General features: G+C 41.1%; 1 pseudogene; it reads left to right on the forward strand.

Moving 5' to 3' along the window:
• The first annotated feature begins 4,841 nt into the window (after positions 1–4,841).
• Positions 4,842–5,376, forward strand: LOC126199595 (casein kinase II subunit beta-like; annotated as a pseudogene).
• Positions 5,377–20,158: the final 14,782 nt, after the last annotated feature.

Below are 20,158 nucleotides of genomic sequence, written 5' to 3' on the forward strand. Positions count from 1 at the left end.
GCTGATTCTTCCATCTTTAGGTGCACTTTCCCACCAAAATTGCAAGAAAATTGCCTGGACCTCTGTCCGCTCTTGCACCGTATTTGACAAGGCCATTTACTGAATGAGAAAACTGGAAGTCTTGGCCGTCACTACTGGTGATTTTTAATCAAAATATAAACTTTGACGTGGTTAGAATCCGGGAGCGAGGACGTTTTGAGTATTAATCGAAGGCACTACCGCTTTTTTTTTTTTTTTTTTTTTTTTAATCAGGGGCTGTAGGCACTAGGGAGAGTTTTTGTTTTTAGTTCACTTTCTTACTTTATTTTCTTAAATTTGTTCTTCATTTTTGTTGTTATTTGTCTTCTGAATAGAAAACTTGATAGACAAAAATTCCACAGTTCCTAGATTCAAAAGGAAACAATTTTTTTCTGTACGAAGACCACAATAAGAGAAGGCTCCAGAGAGGGAAAAAAAAGAAAAGCTATCCAATTCCTTGACGATTAAAGACAAGGTGCAACATATTTGCAAATAAATCGCGATAACATGGAAGCCTCTGTCACTTCCAATGGACATCACCATATATTGGTGGAAAACAAGGGGGTCGGGATCGTTGTCACTCCTGCCTGACTAATACGATAGAATTGGTCTTGGTAGGAGGGAAAACGGAAAAGTCTGGACACAGAAGAAGATAACCGAGAAAGCAGCTTCAGCTGATCGGGTAAGGAAAGCCAGTTGTCGGCATTTCCAGGGCCAGTGTTCTCGTCCACAAGAGACAAACTTGTGTAGCGAAGTATCACGTTGATGACTTGTATCGCAAAGACCAGTCGGACTAAGACCAATGCGATGGAGGTGTTCGTTGGTTGGGATCAGACTGAGAATGATCCTATACCACGATGAGGCGACTTCCATCGGGAGAATAGGAAGACTAACGTGAAACCACACTGGTTTCCAGGAAACCAACTGCGCGGCCATTTCAACTGGGGAGAGGGGCGATTGTACTCCCAATGAGGAAGAAAGGATCTGGTTGTACAGTGTGTCACTGAGAAAATGTCAGCTCCCAGAAAATTTATTACAATCTAAAATATACGTACGTGCCACAGTTTAGACTTGATCCGGCCAACATAGGCAGGCGGATTCAGACGTAAATAAGCGAGATGTAATAGAATGAGTTGCTCGATTACATGTTAAAACGGTACACCGTATAAACAATAGTGAAGCTTTCACTTTGATATTGTGAAGCACCAACCCTCCAAGTACGGGCCCTTGCAACCACTTCTTACCGAAGTCGAAAAATATTAATTTTCCAAAGAAAACGACCTGGAGATTTTCATCAATTTGTGTGCCCTCATCGGGGAGAGCGGGAATATTTGTGCAACATAGTACTCTTTGCTGCAAATGTAGAAATCTAAGATCCGCACTTTGTGAAGAAGACTAAGGGAACGGCGTTCGTGCTCACGAATTGCCCCTTGGAATTTGATGAGTCACCTCTCGCCAATTGGTTGCAGCCATTTTCATCGTATAGAGCCATCCACTGTAATTCCCAACAATTTGTGGCGAGCAACAACCGTTGCCCATGAATGACAACGTGTTGAAAACCCAGCAATGGTAATATGGTACAATTCCGTTCATTAATGCGGGCCCCAGAGAGAGAACAAATGGAATCCAATAAGTCCTTAGCAAGGATATATCATCGACGTGACGTAGCAATATCATAACATCATCCGCATACGCTCGTACCCAGAAGGTTTCTCCTTATATCCTCCAGCCACTTGATTAAACAGTAATACGGAGAAGCAGAGGTTCTAAGGAAAAGATAAAAACCCACATGGACAGGGGGCTGCCCTGCGGTAAGTCCCGTATGATGGTGATCTGGTGAGTAAGTTGTCCATTCGCTACGACAGATGCATGAATACCAGTAAAAAGATTGGATAATACCTGTCACGCAGTATGATTGATACCGGTAGCCTTGAGCACCTGCTCCAAGAAACCGCGACTAACTCTGTCAAAAGCCTTTTTAAGATCAATAAAAAGCGAGGCTGCAGAGGCAGAAGTCGCTGCAGCGACCGAGACAGTGTCGTGGCATTCGACTACAGAAGTCAGAATCGTGCGCCCAGGCATACAGCTTTGGTGGACAGCAAGAATTTTCTCTAGCAGTATCGGCAAAAGGCTATTAACCACGCGAGTGACAGTTTTGTAATCGAAATTAATTAGTGTGATCTGGCGGGATTTATCAGCGTCTATATGTCCAGTCGTCTTCAGAATTAGAACGATTTTACCAACCTTGAAGGGGTCAGGAATCAAACGCCCCCGTATCACCTCATTTACCTGTGAAGTAATGGTACCAGCAATAAGAGACCAAAAAGCACATAAAATTCCTTAGGAATACCGTCCAGTCCCGGCGATTTTTGCGATGGTGAATCAACTATAAGGCGATATACGAGGTGCGGCTAGAAAAAAACCGGACTGATGCTGGAAAATACATTTATTTACAATTATTTACAATTTCATGTTATCTCCTTCAATGTACTCTCCTCCTCGGTCTCTACACCGCTCCATACGAATTTTCCACTGTTCATAGCAATGCTGCAGATCATTTTCGGTAAGTCCATACATTACTTCCGTCGCTTTTTCTTTTACTGCTTCAACAGTCTCAAATCTAGTTCCTTTCAAAGCTGACTTGACTTTAGGGAAAAGAAAAAAGTCACAGGGGGCCAAATCAGGTGAGTAGGGTGGATGATCTAAGATGGGAATGTTGTGTTTTGCCAAAAACGTCTTCACTGACAACGCACTGTGAGCTGGGGCATTGTCTTGGTGAAGGATCCATGACTTTTTTCTCCACAAATCGTTCCGTTTTCTCCGTACTCGCTCACGTAGGGTAGCCAGGACGCTAATGTAGTAATGCTGATTCACTGTTCGTCCCTCTGGTACCCAATCAATGTGCACAATCCCTTTGATGTCAAAAAAAAAACAATCATCATTGCCTTGAATTTCGATTTTGACATTCGTGCTTTTGTTTGTGGTGGAGAACCAGGAGTTTTCCAATGCATCGATTGGCGTTTAGTTTCGGGATCGTAAGTAAAAAACCACGATTCATCGCAAGTAATAACATTTTGTAAGAAGGTGGGATCACTTTCAATGTTTTCCAGGATGTCAGAACAAATCATTCTTCGGCGTTCCATCTGTTCAATTGTGAGACACTTTGGAACCATTTTTGAACACACTTTGTTCATGTTGAAACTTTCATGAAGAATCTGCCTAACACTTTCCCTGTTAACTCAGACACTGCTCTGATTGTTAAACGGCGATCTTGTCGAACAAGTTTACCGATTTTTTCAATGTTTGCATCAGTTTTTGCTGACAATGGTCTGCCAGTGCGAGTGTCATCACTGGTGTCTTCGCGGCCATCTTTAAATCGTTTAAACCACTCAAACACTTGTGTTCGCGATAAACAATCATCGCCGTACACTTGTTGTAACATTACAAACGTTTCACTTGCAGATTTTCCTAGTTTGAAACAAAACTTGATGTTAACACGCTGTTCTTTCTGTACACTCAACATTTTCCGACGCACAGACAAAACGTCAACTACTTAAAACAGACGCCACGGGCAGACTGAGTGCAGGAGGCAGATGAAACTCGAGCAGTAGGCGGAGCGAGAGTCACGTGACAGGCTACGCGACTTTTAGCCTTATTGCATTCGTTTTATTGTTTCACCAGTACTAGTCCGGTTTTTTTCTAACCACACCTCGTAAAGCCACTTAGAGAGTCATCATTTAATGCGGGAGTAACCACGCAGTCGAGGAGAGGAGAAAACCTATCAGGGACCATCGTATCAGTAGCAGGTTCATCATAAAGATCGCTGTGGAAATGTCACGCTGGGATGTCAGTATATGACCATCGGTATGAGTAAGGGACGTGATACATGCTCGTTTGTGACGCTTCCGCGATAAAGTGAGATAACGAGGTCAGTTCACCTTGTAGGAAGGAGCAGGATTTTGATCACACCCTGAATAGACTACTTGTGCGTTCTTATGTGCTGAGATAAATTCCAGTTATTCTAACAAATGTTTTGTACTTGAAGCGGAATTTTTGTTACCAACTTCCAGCTAGCCTACAGTCAACTGTGCCGCCTAACACGCTTACGGCTAACACTCACCTTTTAAGGCGACTTGCTTCAAAACGTGACGTGACTAATGACCACTTAGCTGCAGCAAAGCTAAGCATTATGTCCTTTCTTAGCGGTGAGTAGAAGTCTGCCAGTGGTGAGGTGGCGTAGGATCCCCGTAATAAGAAAATTGTTCTTGATCGCACTGCTCCTCACAGGTTATTATCGTCCAACAATGTCCCTCGAAAACAAAGCCTGCTATGGAGATAGCAGCATTTTTGTACACACTACGCTATAGGAAATGGGTTAGCTGAAACAATGGCACAGTGAGAAATTGCAATTGAGAAGAAATATACAGATGTCGTAGAATAATCTCAGGAATTGTTGTAGAGATTTTGATCCAGTTTTGACTAAGATACACTAAGAGATTAACGTGGAAGGTTTTTGTGTATAATTTATAAGCATTTCGCACAAATTGTTTAAGTTATGGTCAGTCAAAGTTAAGTTGTGAAAACGACTCCATTTCCACCTAATGAGTAGCCGCTATGACTTGAGAGAGCAACAGCGACTTAAAAAAAGCGTGATCCACTTTGCATGGAGTGTGGTGGTCTACTGGTTTGTGTGTCGTACAGATTTTTGTGGGCGTTACCGTTAAAGATGCTGCAGAAGTTTATTTCAGTGGAAATCTACGAAGGTGGTATTCCTCATTAGAGAACAGAGTTCCTGACAGCCCAGAAGCAAATACAAACTGAAGATGACTGGTTCAGCAGAGGTGTCCTGAATCTCTCGGTTTTGTGGCTTAATGGGCAATGTGTTCCTCTGTAAGATGGACGATTACATTCCATCTGACTGCCTTGAGCTGTCAAGTGCCCAATTATCGACAGGCTCTAGACATGATACTGGACCTCAAGCCAGACTAAGAGCTGGAGGACAATCTGAACCAATCAGACGTGAACGAGCAAGATCGTATATGCTCTTTACATATTAACCAGTCGGGAGATTTTGGCCGCTGGCCGTTGGTGTACTGTGAGAAACAACCTATGTCACCTATCGGATTACGAGAGATTATGAGTCGTCACGCAACCATCATGCAGGTGGTGCTTATTTCGAAAGTAGTTTTCCTCATTTACTTTTTATGGTGCATCTGAAATACCGACTAAAGCATCCGCTTAACCAGTTTGTCTCCCATATGTATGGCTTCAAGATTCAGGCACTTGCATAAGCAGCAAGCAGCCAGCAATTGCAAGGCCCCACTTTGTGCGATGAATTATAATAATGGCAGATGCTAATATTTTTTTATCCTTTAGACATTTTATGGTTTTAAGATCAACGTTTAATAGGTGTTTCTCCCGTGTATTTATAGCTTAACGTCACAGTAGGCTACATGACGCATGTGTAATGACTGTTACTTCGAGGGAGTTTGGCAGCTGCTCTTTCTTGCTGGAAAGAAGGTTGTGAATTATATTTATTAGTGAATCATTAATTGTTCAATCAGAAGTTTCTGTTGATTGAATCTTTGACATTTTGATGGGAAGTTATCAGTTTCTTCTCTACGTACTCTTTCACCTAAAACTTTCTATACTTTCTGTGAACTCGCCAAGTATTTGCCGTTGAGGGGAAAAATGTTTGCATATTTCAGACATCAAGAATATTAGTGTATCATGCAACAAGGTGCTATACGTTTGTTCTGATAATAGTTCGTTGTAATCCAAGAAAAGTGCTAGTATGACCATACTGAATAGTAGAATTGTTTAATTACGAACCACAAAAAAGATTGTTTTTACTAACATCATTTTGCAGAATGTTTAATTGGTGCTTGTCATGTGCCATTTTTCAAAGCATTGTGACGACAGAATGTGGATGTAATATGGAGTTCCTTACCGGTTAAATAAGGTGGAGGTTGCAGAAAGATTTATAGTAAAACGGGAGAGTTTAGATGTGTCAATTTTATGTAATTTCAACGATTGTTACACTTCAAATATTTCTTCTATAACATATGAAGAAAATGAAAGTAGTACGACTTTCTTATCGACGATTACTCTGTGTCAGTGTGCATCTAAGAAGAAATTAACGCATAATTATTACGGTCTGTTGAAATTATCTTGTTATAGATATGGAAGCCTAAAAAATATTGATCGTCTAATTCATTACGGTCTCTTCAGCGAAGTAGCTTATTTAGAAAGATTACTTATGGTAAAATGCAGTATGGAATCTATCTTTTATGACAGAAAGCACAGAATGGTTTCTCATTAGATCAGGCTGACTTTACACTAAAGTCCTACATAGCTAGTGAATGATGTTTGTCTTTTTATACCAACTACACCTTGGATTTGGACCAAGATCTCTTGTGCTCTAACTGCATTGCACAGTTATTCAGATAAACTGTGTACAACATAATAATCATTAAGTAGTGAATAGTACGTGGAACGGAACAAGTGATAGATCAAATAGATTTTTAATGATAGTGGATCATTTATCCTTCCAAAATAAGATGACTTCTCATAAAAGTCAATACTATTGGGCTGATTAGTTCAGATTCAGCTGATACGGAAAAGTCAGCATTATTGACATGACTGACTGAAATTCAGCTGATACAGGATTGGTGAATACTGGAGAGCTATTTTGTTAAATTTTTATGCACAATTATATTGAACACAAGATGCATTCAGATCATTTGAGAATTGGCAATCTATTTGAGTATTAATTGCGTACAGTCGCTTTTTAATGTTTTAGTAGGATTTATTTTCTGTACCAATAACAAGTCTTCAACTCACTGCAGTCTCATCGTCAGATGGCAGTCCTACAGGAACATTATGTGGACCATGTGCAATGCCTCGTAGTATACCCGGCAAATTCATTGCGATAATGTACATTTTGCATGTTATACACACACACACTTACACAGTATTCAGCTACACAAGGGTTTACATTCAGTCACAGTAACCAACCACTGAAGGTAAGTATGTGAGGATACTACATTTATTCTGAAGGGATTTTCATGCATATTTTATAATGGTAATTTGTTATTAGAAAGGAATTTACTGCCTTGAGTTTGAATATCCAAACAGCAAAATCAGTCATGCGAAAATAAATTGTTACCATCCACAGACATTAACACTTTTATCATGCTAGTACTACTGGAAGTCATGACAGACATGGTTATTAGTTTTGTAGTATTATTTGTTATTCACTGTTAGAAATGCTGTATGTCATTACAATTACCTAACTGCAATGTAACAGTCTGGAGTAGTATATTGAACTGAGATGGCTATACAAAGACAGAATATGTTTTAACGTCACCATGTTTCTGTGGGGTAATTCAGCTGCCCCTACTGCTGGATTTTATGCAACTTGTCATACCTTCAAGTACCACGTGCAAAATTTTCACATGCTGTCACTTGCTACATGAAAACTATTAGTCCTACACAAACCTTTTTGCAGGAAATTTAATGTAGTTAAATTTCGTACCGGGATGTGTTTTCGCTAGAGGTCCTAGTCTTCGAATTATTTAAGAAAAATGTTCAAAAGTAACCTACAAATTCGTTTTTCTCGAATCACACTGTACTGGAAGACGGAAGCGTATTCCAGTACAGTACTTAATTATATTGAGTTTCTTAAAAAATGTCACGTTCATTTTTCTGTGAGACTAATAGTTTACATGCAGCGTAGGAGAGAACATCGAAAATCTTTGACATGATATTTGAAGGCGTCGTAGGCTGCATAAAATCCAGTTGTGTATGTACAGCTGAATCGCTCTTTGTAACCCAAGGAGAAATAACCAAGAAATTGCAAACTAATGCAAAAAGGTTTTCTTAAATACATAGTCATGCTATATTGTTAATAAAAAATTCGGCTTTGTATTGTAAAAAAAGAGAAAAAAGAAACAGGACGGGAGAGCGTCTGGCTAAGGTTCTATCATCAAATCCTAATTTCTTCACTCAGTCTTTTATCCTAGCATTCCCCTGACAGTGAGGTGGAGATTCTCCAGAAATGAAACGTGGCTCGGATTCCATGTTGCACTGCAGCCTTTCCCCATTTGGATACCTGGTTAGGAAAATGGAAGTCACAGCGTAAAAAAGTGCGTATTCTAAACTGTGGATCTCATTTTTTTTTTTTTTTTTTTTTTTGTAAAAAGTAAAACGCAGCATGTAACGCAGCTTTGCTTCGTTTGCATAAAGTCTTACGGTAGTGCAGCATATGACTCAACTTTCAGATTTATGCTTTCCTCGGGACAAACATACGCGAACATGATTCTCTACGTGGTGTGATGGACGATTAAATGGCCATTAAATTTGCCCACACCAAGAAATGCAAATGATAAACGGGTATTCATTGTACAAATATATTATACTAGGACTGACATGTGATTGCATTTTCACGCAATTTGGGTGCATAGATCCTGAGAAATCAGTAACCAGAACAACCACCTCTGACCGTAATAACGGCCTTGATACGCCTGGGCATTGATTCAAACAGAGCTTGGATGGCGAGTACAGGTACAGCTGCCCACGCAGCTTCAACACGATACCACAGTTCATCAAGAGTAGTGACTGGTGTATTGTGACGAGCCAGTTGCTCGACCACCATTGACCACACGTTTTCAATTGGTGAGAGATCTGGAGAATGTGCTGGCCAGGGCAGCAGTCGAACATTTTCTGTGTCCAGAAAGGCCCGTACAGGACCTGCAACATGTGCTCATGCATTATCCTGCTGAAAAGTAGTGTTTCGCAGGGATCAATTGAAGGGTAGAGCCACGGGTCGTATCACATCTTAAATGCAACTCCACTATTCAAAGTGCCGTCAATGCCAACAAGAGGTGACCGAGACGTGTAACCAATGGTACCCCATACCATCAGGCTGGATGATACGCCAGTATGGCGATGACGAATACACGCTTCCTATGCGCGTTCACCGCGATGTCGCCAAACACGGATGCGACCATCATGATGTTGAAAACGGAACCTGGGTTCAAAATGGCGTTTTGCCATTCGTGCACCCAGGTTCGGCGTTGAGTACACCATCGCAGGCGCTCCTGTCTGTGATGCAGCGTCAAGGGTAACTGCAGCCATGGTCTCCGAGCTGATAGTCCATGCTGCTGCAAACGTCGTCGAACTGTTCGTGCAGATGGTTGTTGTCTTGCAAACGTCCCCATCTGTTGACTCAGGGATCGAGACGTGGCTGCACGATCCGTTACAGCCATGCGGATAAGATGCCTGTCATCTCGACTGCTAGTGATACGAGGCCGTTGGGATCCAGCACGGCGCTCCGTATTACCCTCCTGAACCCACCGATTCCATATTCTGCTAACAGTCATTGGATCTCGACCAACGCGAGCAGCAATGTCGCGATACGATAAACCGCAATCGCGATAGGCTACAATCCGACCTTTATCAAAGTCGGAAACGTGATGTTACGCATTTCTCCTCCTTACACGAGGCATCACAACAACGTTTCACCAGGCAACGCCGGTCAACTGCTGTTTGTGTATGAGAAAGCGATTGGAAACTTTCGTCATGTCAGCACGTTGTAGGTGTCGCCACCGGCGCCAACCTTGTGTGAATGCTCTGAAAAGCTAATCATTTGCATATCATAGCATCTTCTTTCTGTCGGTTAAATTTCGCGTCTGTGGCACGTCGTCTTCGTGGTGTAGCAATTTTAATGGCCTGTAGTGTAGTTGTTAGGACACTTTCAAGTTGTGTAGAAGACTGGTAAACGAATCTCCTCTAGGGAGAAAGAGATTTGGACCTTTTAAAGTTCATGAAGACATGAGCACGTTATCCTTGAGTGGGTTTCAGAAAATTATTTCCGATGAATACACAACAGTTCGAAGTACTTTTACAGATTGTAGATGGACACATTTCGAAAAATGACAGTAACATTCTGCCAATTTCTGTTTCTCTCGCAGTAGTGATTGCAATTCGCACTCTCAGTTCATCGCAAATTCTTCGAACAGCTGGTATTGTGTTACACAACTTTGAAGTACTCTAATAAATATGACCACAAATGAAAAGGCAGCCACCTCATCATGTGATGTGAGACTTACAGTTTGGAATAATAGAATATTTTTAACCAATAGCTTCCCTGCAATAGTTTGAGAAAGATTGCATTGTGAAAGAACATGTGAATCCAAAATATCTAGTGTTTTATTTTTCATTCTTCAACTAAAAGGTTCTCGGAAAAACTACTTCAGCAACAATGCTTCGTTTACAAGCATTATGTCTTTAAACAGCCTAGCAGATAACTTTCAGCTTTCTGTTTTCCTTGACTAAAACTTAAATGTTGACACGATTCTTGGCGTGTCACGGCGAAGAAGTCTACCTAAAGCGTCCACGACAAATGATTTCGGCAGTAAGTCTCAACAAGGCATCACAATGCATACTAAGCTTCGCAAGAAGTGTGCCGTAACACGACCTAAAAATTTACATCATGTGGTATTGTTTTAATTTTACCTTTCATTTGTGCCATCACAGGAAGCTGCAATACACATTGCGTCAATCTCTCTCTCTCTCTCTCTCTCTCTCTCTCACACACACATACACACACGCACCGCTACGGTCGCAGGTTCGAATCCTGCCTCGGGCATGGATGTTTGTGATGTCCTTAGGTTAGTTAGGTTTAACTAGTTCTAAGTTCTAGGGGACTAATGACCTCAGCAGTTGAGTCCCATAGTGCTCAGAGCCATTTGAACCATTTGAACACACACGCACACACACACACACACACACACACACACACACACACACACACACAAGCGTCTGCACGATTTACATTCGATATTTACATTTATTGTAAACTTATTACTTACATCACGATGTGTTCCCATCATTGCCACGAGTTGTCAGTCCAAACGCCAATTCTAAACGGAACACACAATATTTATGTCTCCAGACAACTTCCTGTCATGCGATGTTTACATCGCGTAAGTTATGGAAGTAGTGATATTTACTTATTCTCTGAGCCCGCAAACAAAATACGTTACGCCAGTCACGTTGTTGGCCATAAGTACTTAACGCTTCCTTTCAGAAGCACGGCCGGATAGATAGTAACGTCAGAAATTATCAGCCCAGACACTGTACACAAAATTAAGGTTAGGGTCTAGTGAAACATGGACTGTAAAAAAACAGAAGAGAATCGAAGCATTTTATATGTCGTGTTACAGACGAACGTTGAAATTTGAGTGGACTAGTAAGATAAGCAATAAGGAGGTTTTGCACAGAATCGGAGAGGAAAGGAGTATGTGGAAACCAATGACAAGGAGAAGGTACAGTATGATAGGACAACTTTTAAGATGAGTTACATGGTACTAGAGGGAGCTGTAGAGGGTAAAAACCGTAGAGGAAGACAGAGATTGGAATATATCGAGCAAATAATTGAGAGAGGTTGTAGAGAGTTTCAGGGAGAGCATAAGTGAACAATTGACAGGAATGGGGGAAAGAAATACAGTAGAAGAAGAATGGGTAGCTCTGAGGGATGAAGTAGTGAAGGCAGCAGAGGATCAAATAGGTAAAAAGACGAGGGCTAATAGAAACCCTTGGGTAACAGAAGAAATATTGAATTTAATTGATGAAAGGACAAAATATAAAAATGCAGTAAATGAAGCAGGCAAAAGGGAATACAAACGTCTCAAAAATGAGATCGACAGAAAGTGCAAAATGGCTAAGCAGGGATGGCTAGAGGACAAATGTAAGGATGTAGAGGCTTGTCTCACTAGGGGTAAGATAGATACTGCCTACAGGAAAATTAAAGAGACCTTTGGAGAGAAGAGAACCACTTGTATGAATATCAAGAGCTCAGATGGAAACCCAGTTCTAAGCAAAGAAGGGAAGGCAGAAAGGTGGAAGGAGTATATAGAGGGTTTATACAAGGGCGATGTACTTGAGGACAATATTATGGAAAAGGAAGAGGATGTAGATGAAGATGAAATGGGAGATAAGATACTGCGTGAAGAGTTTGTCAGAGCACTGAAAGACCTGAGTCGAAACAAGGCCCCGGGAGTAGACAACATTCCATTAGAACTACTGATGGCCTTGGGAGAGCCAGTCATGACAAAACTCTACCATCTGGTGAGCAAGATGTATGAGACAGGCGAAATACCCACAGACTACAAGAAGAATATAATAATTCCAATACCAAAGAAAGCAGGTGTTGACAGATGTGAAAATTACCGAACTATCAGTTTAATAAGTCACAGCTGCAAAATACTAACGCGAATTCTTTACAGACGAATGGAAAAACTGGTAGAAGCGGACCTCGGGGAAGATCAGTTTGGATTCCGTAGAAATGTTGGAACACGTGAGGCAATACTAACCTTACGACTTATCTTAGAAGAAAGATTAAGAAAAGGCAAACCTACGTTTCTAGTATTTATAGACTTAGAGAAAGCTTTTGACAACGTTAACTGGAATACTCTCTTTCAAATTCTGAAGGTGGCAGGGGTAAAATACAGGGAGCGAAAGGCTATTTACAATTTGTACAGAAACCAGATGGCAGTTATAAGAGTCGAGGGGCATGAAAGGGAAGCAGTGGTTGGGAAAGGAGTGAGACAGGGTTGTAGCCTCTCCCCGATGTTATTCAATCTGTATATTGAGCAAGCAGTAAAGGAAACAAAAGAAAAATTCGGAGTAGGTATTAAAATTCATGGAGAAGAAGTAAAAACTTCGAGGTTCGCCGATGACATTGTAATTCTGTCAGAGACAGCAAAGGACTTGGAAGAGCAGTTGAACGGAATGGACAGTGTCTTGAAAGGAGGATATAAGATGAACATCAACAAAAGCAAAACGAGGATAATGGAATGTAGTCAAATTAAATCGGGTGACGCTGAGGGAATTAGATTAGGAAAAGACACACTTAAAGTAGTAAAGGAGTTTTGCTATTTAGGGAGTAAAATAACTGATGATAGTCGAAGTAGAGAGGATATAAAACGTAGACTGGCAATGGCAAGGAAATCGTTTCTGAAGAAGAGAAATTTGCTAACATCGAGTATAGATTTAAGTGTCAGGAAGTCGTTTCTGAAAGTATTTGTATGGAGTGTAGCCATGTATGGAAGTGAAACATGGACGATAACCAGTTTGGACAAGAAGAGAATAGAAGCTTTCGAAATGTGGTGCTACAGAAGAATGCTGAAGATAAGGTGGGTAGATCACGTAACTAATGAGGAGGTATTGAATAGGATTGGGGAGAAGAGAAGTTTGTGGCACAACTTGACTAGAAGAAGGGATCGGTTGGTAGGACATGTTTTGAGGCATCAAGGGATCACAAATTTAGCATTGGAGGGCAGCGTGGAGGGTAAAAATCGTAGAGGGAGACCAAGAGATCAATACACTAAGCAGATTCAGAAGTATGTAGGTTGCAGTAGGTACTGGGAGATGAAGAAGCTTGCACAGGATAGAGTAGTATGGAGAGCTCCATCAAACCAGTCTCAGGACTGAAGACCACAACAACAACAACAATTGAGAACGTAGGTTGCAAGTGCTACTCTGAGATGAAGAGGTTGGCACAGGAGCGGAATTCATGGCGGGCCGCATCAAACAAAAGTGACCACTCAAAAAAAGAAAAAGTCTTACGTCCCGTCGACATTGAGGTCATTAGACAGAGTACAAGCTCATATGGGGTCAGGGATGGGGCAGGAAATCGGCTGTGCCCATTCAAAGAAAGCACCCCGCCATTTGCCTGGAGTGATATTGGGAAACTTAAAAGTGGATAGCCGGACACAGATTTGAAGGACGGATTTGAAGTGTTGCCCTACCAAATGTGCGTTCAGTGTGCTAACCAATGCGCACCCGGACACTGTCATGTAACGTAGTACACTTACAAGCCAAACTGAATACTATGGTACGGGAAGAAAAATAAATAAGTGGAGCATATACGAATGGGGAATCATTCTATGGTGATACAGGCCGCAAATGGGGAAATCCACGGGCTTAAGTGACTTGCACAAAAAGCAGATTGCACGGCTCGCCTCTTGGCGTGATATTGTGTAAGTAGGCTGTTTAGGTTTTCTTATTGGTAATTCCACGTAGCGCTCAGTATGAAAATCACTGGCCGTGCTGTGTGCAGTCTGTGGCTAGTTTGCAGTGTTGTCTGCCATTGTAGTGTTGGGCAGCGGCAGCTGGATTTTAACAGCGCGTAGCGTTGCGCAGTTGGAGGTGAGCCGCCAGCAGTGGTGGATGTGGGGAGTGAGATGGCGGAGTTTTGAGAGCGGATTATCTGGACAGAGACAGTAAATTTGTAAGACTGGACGTCATGAACTGATATATATATATATATATATATATATATATATATATATATATATATATATATATATATATTATGACTTTTGAACACTATTAAGGTAAGTACATTGTTTGTTCTCTATCAAAATCTTTTATTTCCTAACTATGCCTATCAGTAGTTAGTGCCTTCATTAGTTTGAATCTTTTATTTAGCTGGCAGTAGTGGCGCTCGCTGTATTGCAGTAGTTCGAGTAACGAAGATTTTTGAGAGGTAAGTGGTTTGTGAAAGGTATAGGTTAAATTTAGTCAGGGCCATTCTTTTGTAGTAATTATTGAAAGTCAGATTGCGTTGCGTTAAAAATATTGTGTATCAGTTTAGTGTTGATCAGAATAAGAGCGAAATGTCTGAGTACGTTCAAATAACGTAAGGGGTTAAACAGCACAGTAATTCAATAATTTTTCTAAGGGGACGTTAAAATTGCTATCGTCTTCTGTAGAAAGTAGTTGAATGGTCGAGAAACCACGAGTGGGCGACATGGGCCGTCCGCTGTGGCCGAGCGGTTCTAGGCGCTTCAGCACAGAACCGTGCTGCTGCTGCGGTCGCAGGTTCGAATCCTGCCTCGGGTTTGGCTGTGTGTGATGTCCTTAGGTTAGTTAGGTTTAAGTAGTTCTAAGTCTAGGGGACTGATGACCTCAGATGTTAAGTGCCAAGCGCTTAGAGCCATTTGAGCCATTTTGGGCGACATGGTGTTTGATGACCACCCTCATCAGAGAACATGAAGGCGGGAGGATTAGCCTCTCTCTAAAGCAGCATAGGTGGCAATGTGTGACAGTCACGTCACAGTACAGAGCTGGCGCAGGCACAGGTATTCCGGAGCACACCGTTAGCGAAAGTTGTTGCACGTGGGCCTCCGCAACAGGCGACCATTACGTTTTCGCATATTGGCCCTATCACATCATTAGTAATTTTTATAGAATTCTCAGGTGTCTGGCCGTCTTAAGTCGTAAGTCCTCCACGATATTTCGGTAAACAGATAGGGAGCACCTGAAGATGGCAATGTCTCTCTTTGCCTAAATATCCTGGAGGAATTACGACGTGACTCAGACAGACACCCGGAATTCTATAGATTAGAGATATGCCGGGAAAACATCAGATCGTATCATAAGTTACGACTGCAGTGGGCACGGTACCATCGAGACTGGGCTGTGCGTCAGTGGTAACGTGTTGCGTCGTCGGACGGACTAAGACCTCTACTTCTCTTGTGGTTCCCACTTGTGTTCAGAAACATGGCCTGCCATTCGGTTCTTCGTCATTCATACGACATATGTTCTGGCGTAACCACAAGCGCCGGAAAACGAAGATGAAGAACGCAAGAGCAGAAAAGGCGGTGAGACGACGTCTGCCAATGGTGCGCTGACAAGCACCGCACCACGACAGGAGCTCCCCCTAGCCGAAGAGAATATAAGCGCCGCTCCTTCCAGCCTCGGCCGGACAGTACCAGACCTGGACTCGCAGACCAGCACAATACTAGCAGAGAGCACTGCGATAGCAGTGACGTGTCATCCATACCAATTGCGTACATGTTGTAAGTAGGCTGTTTAGGTTTTTTTATTGGTAACGCCACCTCTGTATGAAAATCACTGGCTGTGCTGTGTGCAGTCTGTGACTGCTTTGCATTGTTGTAATACTCGCCATTGTAGTGTTAGGCAGCTGGCTGTGAACAGCGCGTAGCGTTGCGCAGTTGGAGGTGAGCCGCCAGCAGTGGTGGATGTGGGGAGAGAGATGGCGGAGTTTTGAAATTTGTCATGAACTGCTATATATATATATATATATATATATATATATATATATATATATATATATATATATATATATATATATATATGATGACTATTAAGGTAAATACAACGTTTGTTCTCTATTAATATCTTTCATTTGCTAACTATCCCTATCAGTAGTTAGTGCCTTCCATAGTTTAAATCTTTTATTTAGCTGGCAGTAGTAGCGCTTTCTGTATTGCAGTAGTGGGAGTAACCAAGATTTTTCTGAGGTAAGTGATTTGTGAAAAGTACAGGTTAATGTTAGTCAGGGCCATTCTCTTGTAGAGATTATTTAAAGTCAGACTGCGTTGCGCTAATAAAAATATTGTGTGTCAGTTTAAGCACAGTCTTGTATAATTGTTCAAAAGGGGACGTTTCATACGGCGACCCTTAGCCTAGGATACCTCACTGGAATCTTCTGATTTTTTTTCTTGTAGTTTGTGTAATTAGTGTAGATTTTGTTTATTGCTAGCGCGTAATTGTAGAGAGAATCTCCTTTGTAGTTGCAGTCTTTCACTGTTGTACAGTAAAACAGGTGAGGCACGCATGTAGATTTGCACCAAGTATTTCGCAGCTGCAATTAACCAGATATTATTTTCAGTGCTATGTTAATGTGTTCCCCTATTTTTGCTCTTCAAATTGTGTTTTTCTGTGTTGTCGTGTGAAATATTGTGACAATAATGGCGTGTGCAAAACGTAACACTAGGCTCCAAAGTAAATTGAGAAATGACAGCGAAGACGAAAGCAGTGTGTTAGCGCCACCGTGTAATGAATTAACTAATATTCAAAGTAGTAATTTGGTAACTGTGCATAGGGAAATGGAGCGGGTGGCAAACAATGGCGTGGACAGTGAAACAATTAGTGAAGAGGGAAGCATTATCGATCGATCGGTCGGCAACAGCTCGCCTCAGGAATCGAGAATGACAGGACACAATTTTGCAAATACTGTAGATTCAGGTTTTGGCTCCCCACCGTTTTCTCAAATAAGTCAAGACACAATTTCTGCTTGTCAAAATGAGAATGTTGCCGGTGCAAATGCACTGCCGAAAAGCATAGAGGAACAGATTCCAGACACTAATACATTATTATTGCAATTAATGCAACAAATGAAACAAAATCAGAGACAAACACAGCAACAGCTAGATAGAATGGAACAAAATCTTCAAAAGTTAGACACAATGGAACAACACCAGAGACAAACACAGCAACAGTTAGACACAATGGAACAACACCAGAGACAAACACAGCAACAGTTAGACACAATGGAACAAAATCAGAGACAAACACAGCAAAAGCTTCAAAAGTTAGACTCATTGGAGCAAACTCTTGAACAAACACGTGAGGATTTAACTAATGAGTTACATCACATTGAATCTAAATGTCAAAAAGTCTGTAATGACGTAAAAACACAAATTTGTGAGAATTTCCAACCTATTTTTTCGCGGCATGAAAATGCACTACAGAATCACGAAGCAGCCATAAAAGAACTGCAAACTACTGTTCACGAAAATCATGAGACCTTGCAAGCTAAATTTGACTCAGTTGCATCTACCGATTCGGTTACGCAACTTGCAAAAACTCAGGAAAACTTAAAGGACACAGTAGATACTCTGAAACTTGGTTCAGAAAAACACACTGAGGAAATAAGTACACTATCGGATAAAGTAGCCGAACTTTCAGATCAGTTCACTAACTTATCTACAAAGGTAGATGATGATCTGAATGACACAACACTTGTAGCCTTCACTGACACTGAAGAGTATGAAGAAATTAGAAAATTCAAACAAAATCAAAATCAAATCAATACACAGTACAAAAGAGAAATCCGCGAAGTACAAGATCAGCTGACACAGGTAATACAAGAATTACGTATTTCAGAGGACACTCGCGCCCCAATACGGGAAGAGGGACATAGAAATACGGAACAACCACAAAATAATAACACAGGACACTTCGGAAATTATGAAAGAAATTGGCAAGGCACACCGAATTTTGAGATGGAACCGCCGACACGACGTAACAATGACCGATATGCGACTCGCCGACTTGATGATTTTGACTATAAGCTGTTCATTACTACACGTAAATTCAAAACATTTAAGAATTCTGCCAACGACATTCATCCACAAGCGTGGTTCCATCAATTCTCTCATTGTTTTCCTCCCAACTGGTCGTGAGAACACAGATTAGAATTTATGTGTGGCTATTTAGAGAATGAACCAGCTGTAAGAATGCGATCGGTCATTCACGATTGTCACAGTGAAGGAGAATTTTATCATGCCTTCCTCTCAGCGTATTGGTCTCAAGCTACACAAGACCGAGTAAAACATAGCATTATAATGATGAAACATTTCGAACAATCTGAATTTTCCAGTCTTATGAAATATTTTGAAGACATGTTGCATAAGAATCAGTATCTTTCAAACCCATACAGCCCCTCAGAACTCATCCGCATTTGCTTAATCAAATTGCCTGAACATTTACGACATATTATTTTAGCAGGACGTTGCAAAGACGACATTGAAGCGTTTCAGGGACTCTTACAAGAATTAGAAATTGACACTGACAATCGCGAAACGCGAAAACATGAAAACAACAATTACAGGTCACATCCGCCACATTTCCGTGATGACAGAAATAATAACTGGACACGACAAGGCTATTCTCACAACACAAATCGTGACCAAAACAGACACCACCCATATGACAACAACTGGCAGAGTAATAGTTACAGAGAAAGATCGCATCTCCATAGTAATGAATATGACAGAGACAATCATAGAAACAGACAATATGGTAACCAGAACTATTATTATCAAGAGAGACAGAATAATTTCAGACGCAACAGTTCAGCGCGCAGTTACGATTCAGGGAGAAATTCTCCACCACGTGACGGACAAGGAAGAAACTACGGAACCTACCGACATGACGACAGACGATATATTCGTAACGACAGACCTGAACTGCATCAGAACTGGCGGGATTTAAACAGGGCAGGGCCTTCTCGTCAGAGTGAATTTGTAGAAGTTAGGTCTCCTAATCCCAATAACGGCGCGCGCCAACAAAGAGACAGACAATGACTCACACAGCAGGCAGCCGCGTGCGCCCGCTGGCTCCGAGAAAAATAACATAAGACGCTAGCCTTGAGAAAAATTGTAGCATTCTTTACCGATGTATAAAACATGACAATTGCTTTTCAGTTGAAAGTCTGAGTACTAGGAAGAGTAAAGGTTTACACCACATTTCACATGTAAAACCGTTTATTGAAAGATAATCTGCTTTTTAACATTGTCTTTGCCATAAAACGTTTCACTTCACATTTCTAGTATGCTTTGTCAGACTTAAGAAACTTTTAACATGCAACAATGTTTGAAGTTAAACATCCAGTCTAGAACCTAAGGAACATTTTTAAACAGAAATTACGAATGCATTGTTATAGTGAACAGACGACACAGTGTTGTATTTGTACTTTCTTGCTTGTTAGTTGCACGATTACATAACGACTATCAGGCTTACATACTTAGGACACATACTGGTACTGCTAATGAGATTTTAATGCAACATTTTGGTTTACTTGAATATACATTCTGGAGTTTGTGTGACAGCTACACGACTATATCACGACACTACTAATGTGTGACACAATTTACATTGTTTCTTTTGCGGTGTATCTGTTTTATATCTGCACAATTTTTCTGAATTCTTCTGGAAAGTAAAACATGTTTTAGTATTTAACTTTTGTGGTATAGCTACAATGAGACAGCCTTGTCCGTGGCACAACAATACGTCACAGCACAGTACTTTCTTCATCACAACAATAAGCGTAATAACTAAGATATCTATACGCAAAGCATTTCACTTTTGTTTATCATGAGGTAAGTACATTGACTTCTGCAGAACTTTGCTTACAGAGGACGATAACTATGACAGTTCCACAGAGATTATCTTACAACATGATGCAGAGTTTAGCGCTACAGTACCCCATTGCTGTAATCTGTAACACCTGAAGGTATAATTACATTAATCCTCAGGGGGG

The sequence above is a fragment of the Schistocerca nitens genome, chromosome 8 (assembly GCF_023898315.1).
Source record: "Schistocerca nitens isolate TAMUIC-IGC-003100 chromosome 8, iqSchNite1.1, whole genome shotgun sequence".
Lineage (NCBI taxonomy): Eukaryota > Metazoa > Arthropoda > Insecta > Orthoptera > Acrididae > Schistocerca > Schistocerca nitens.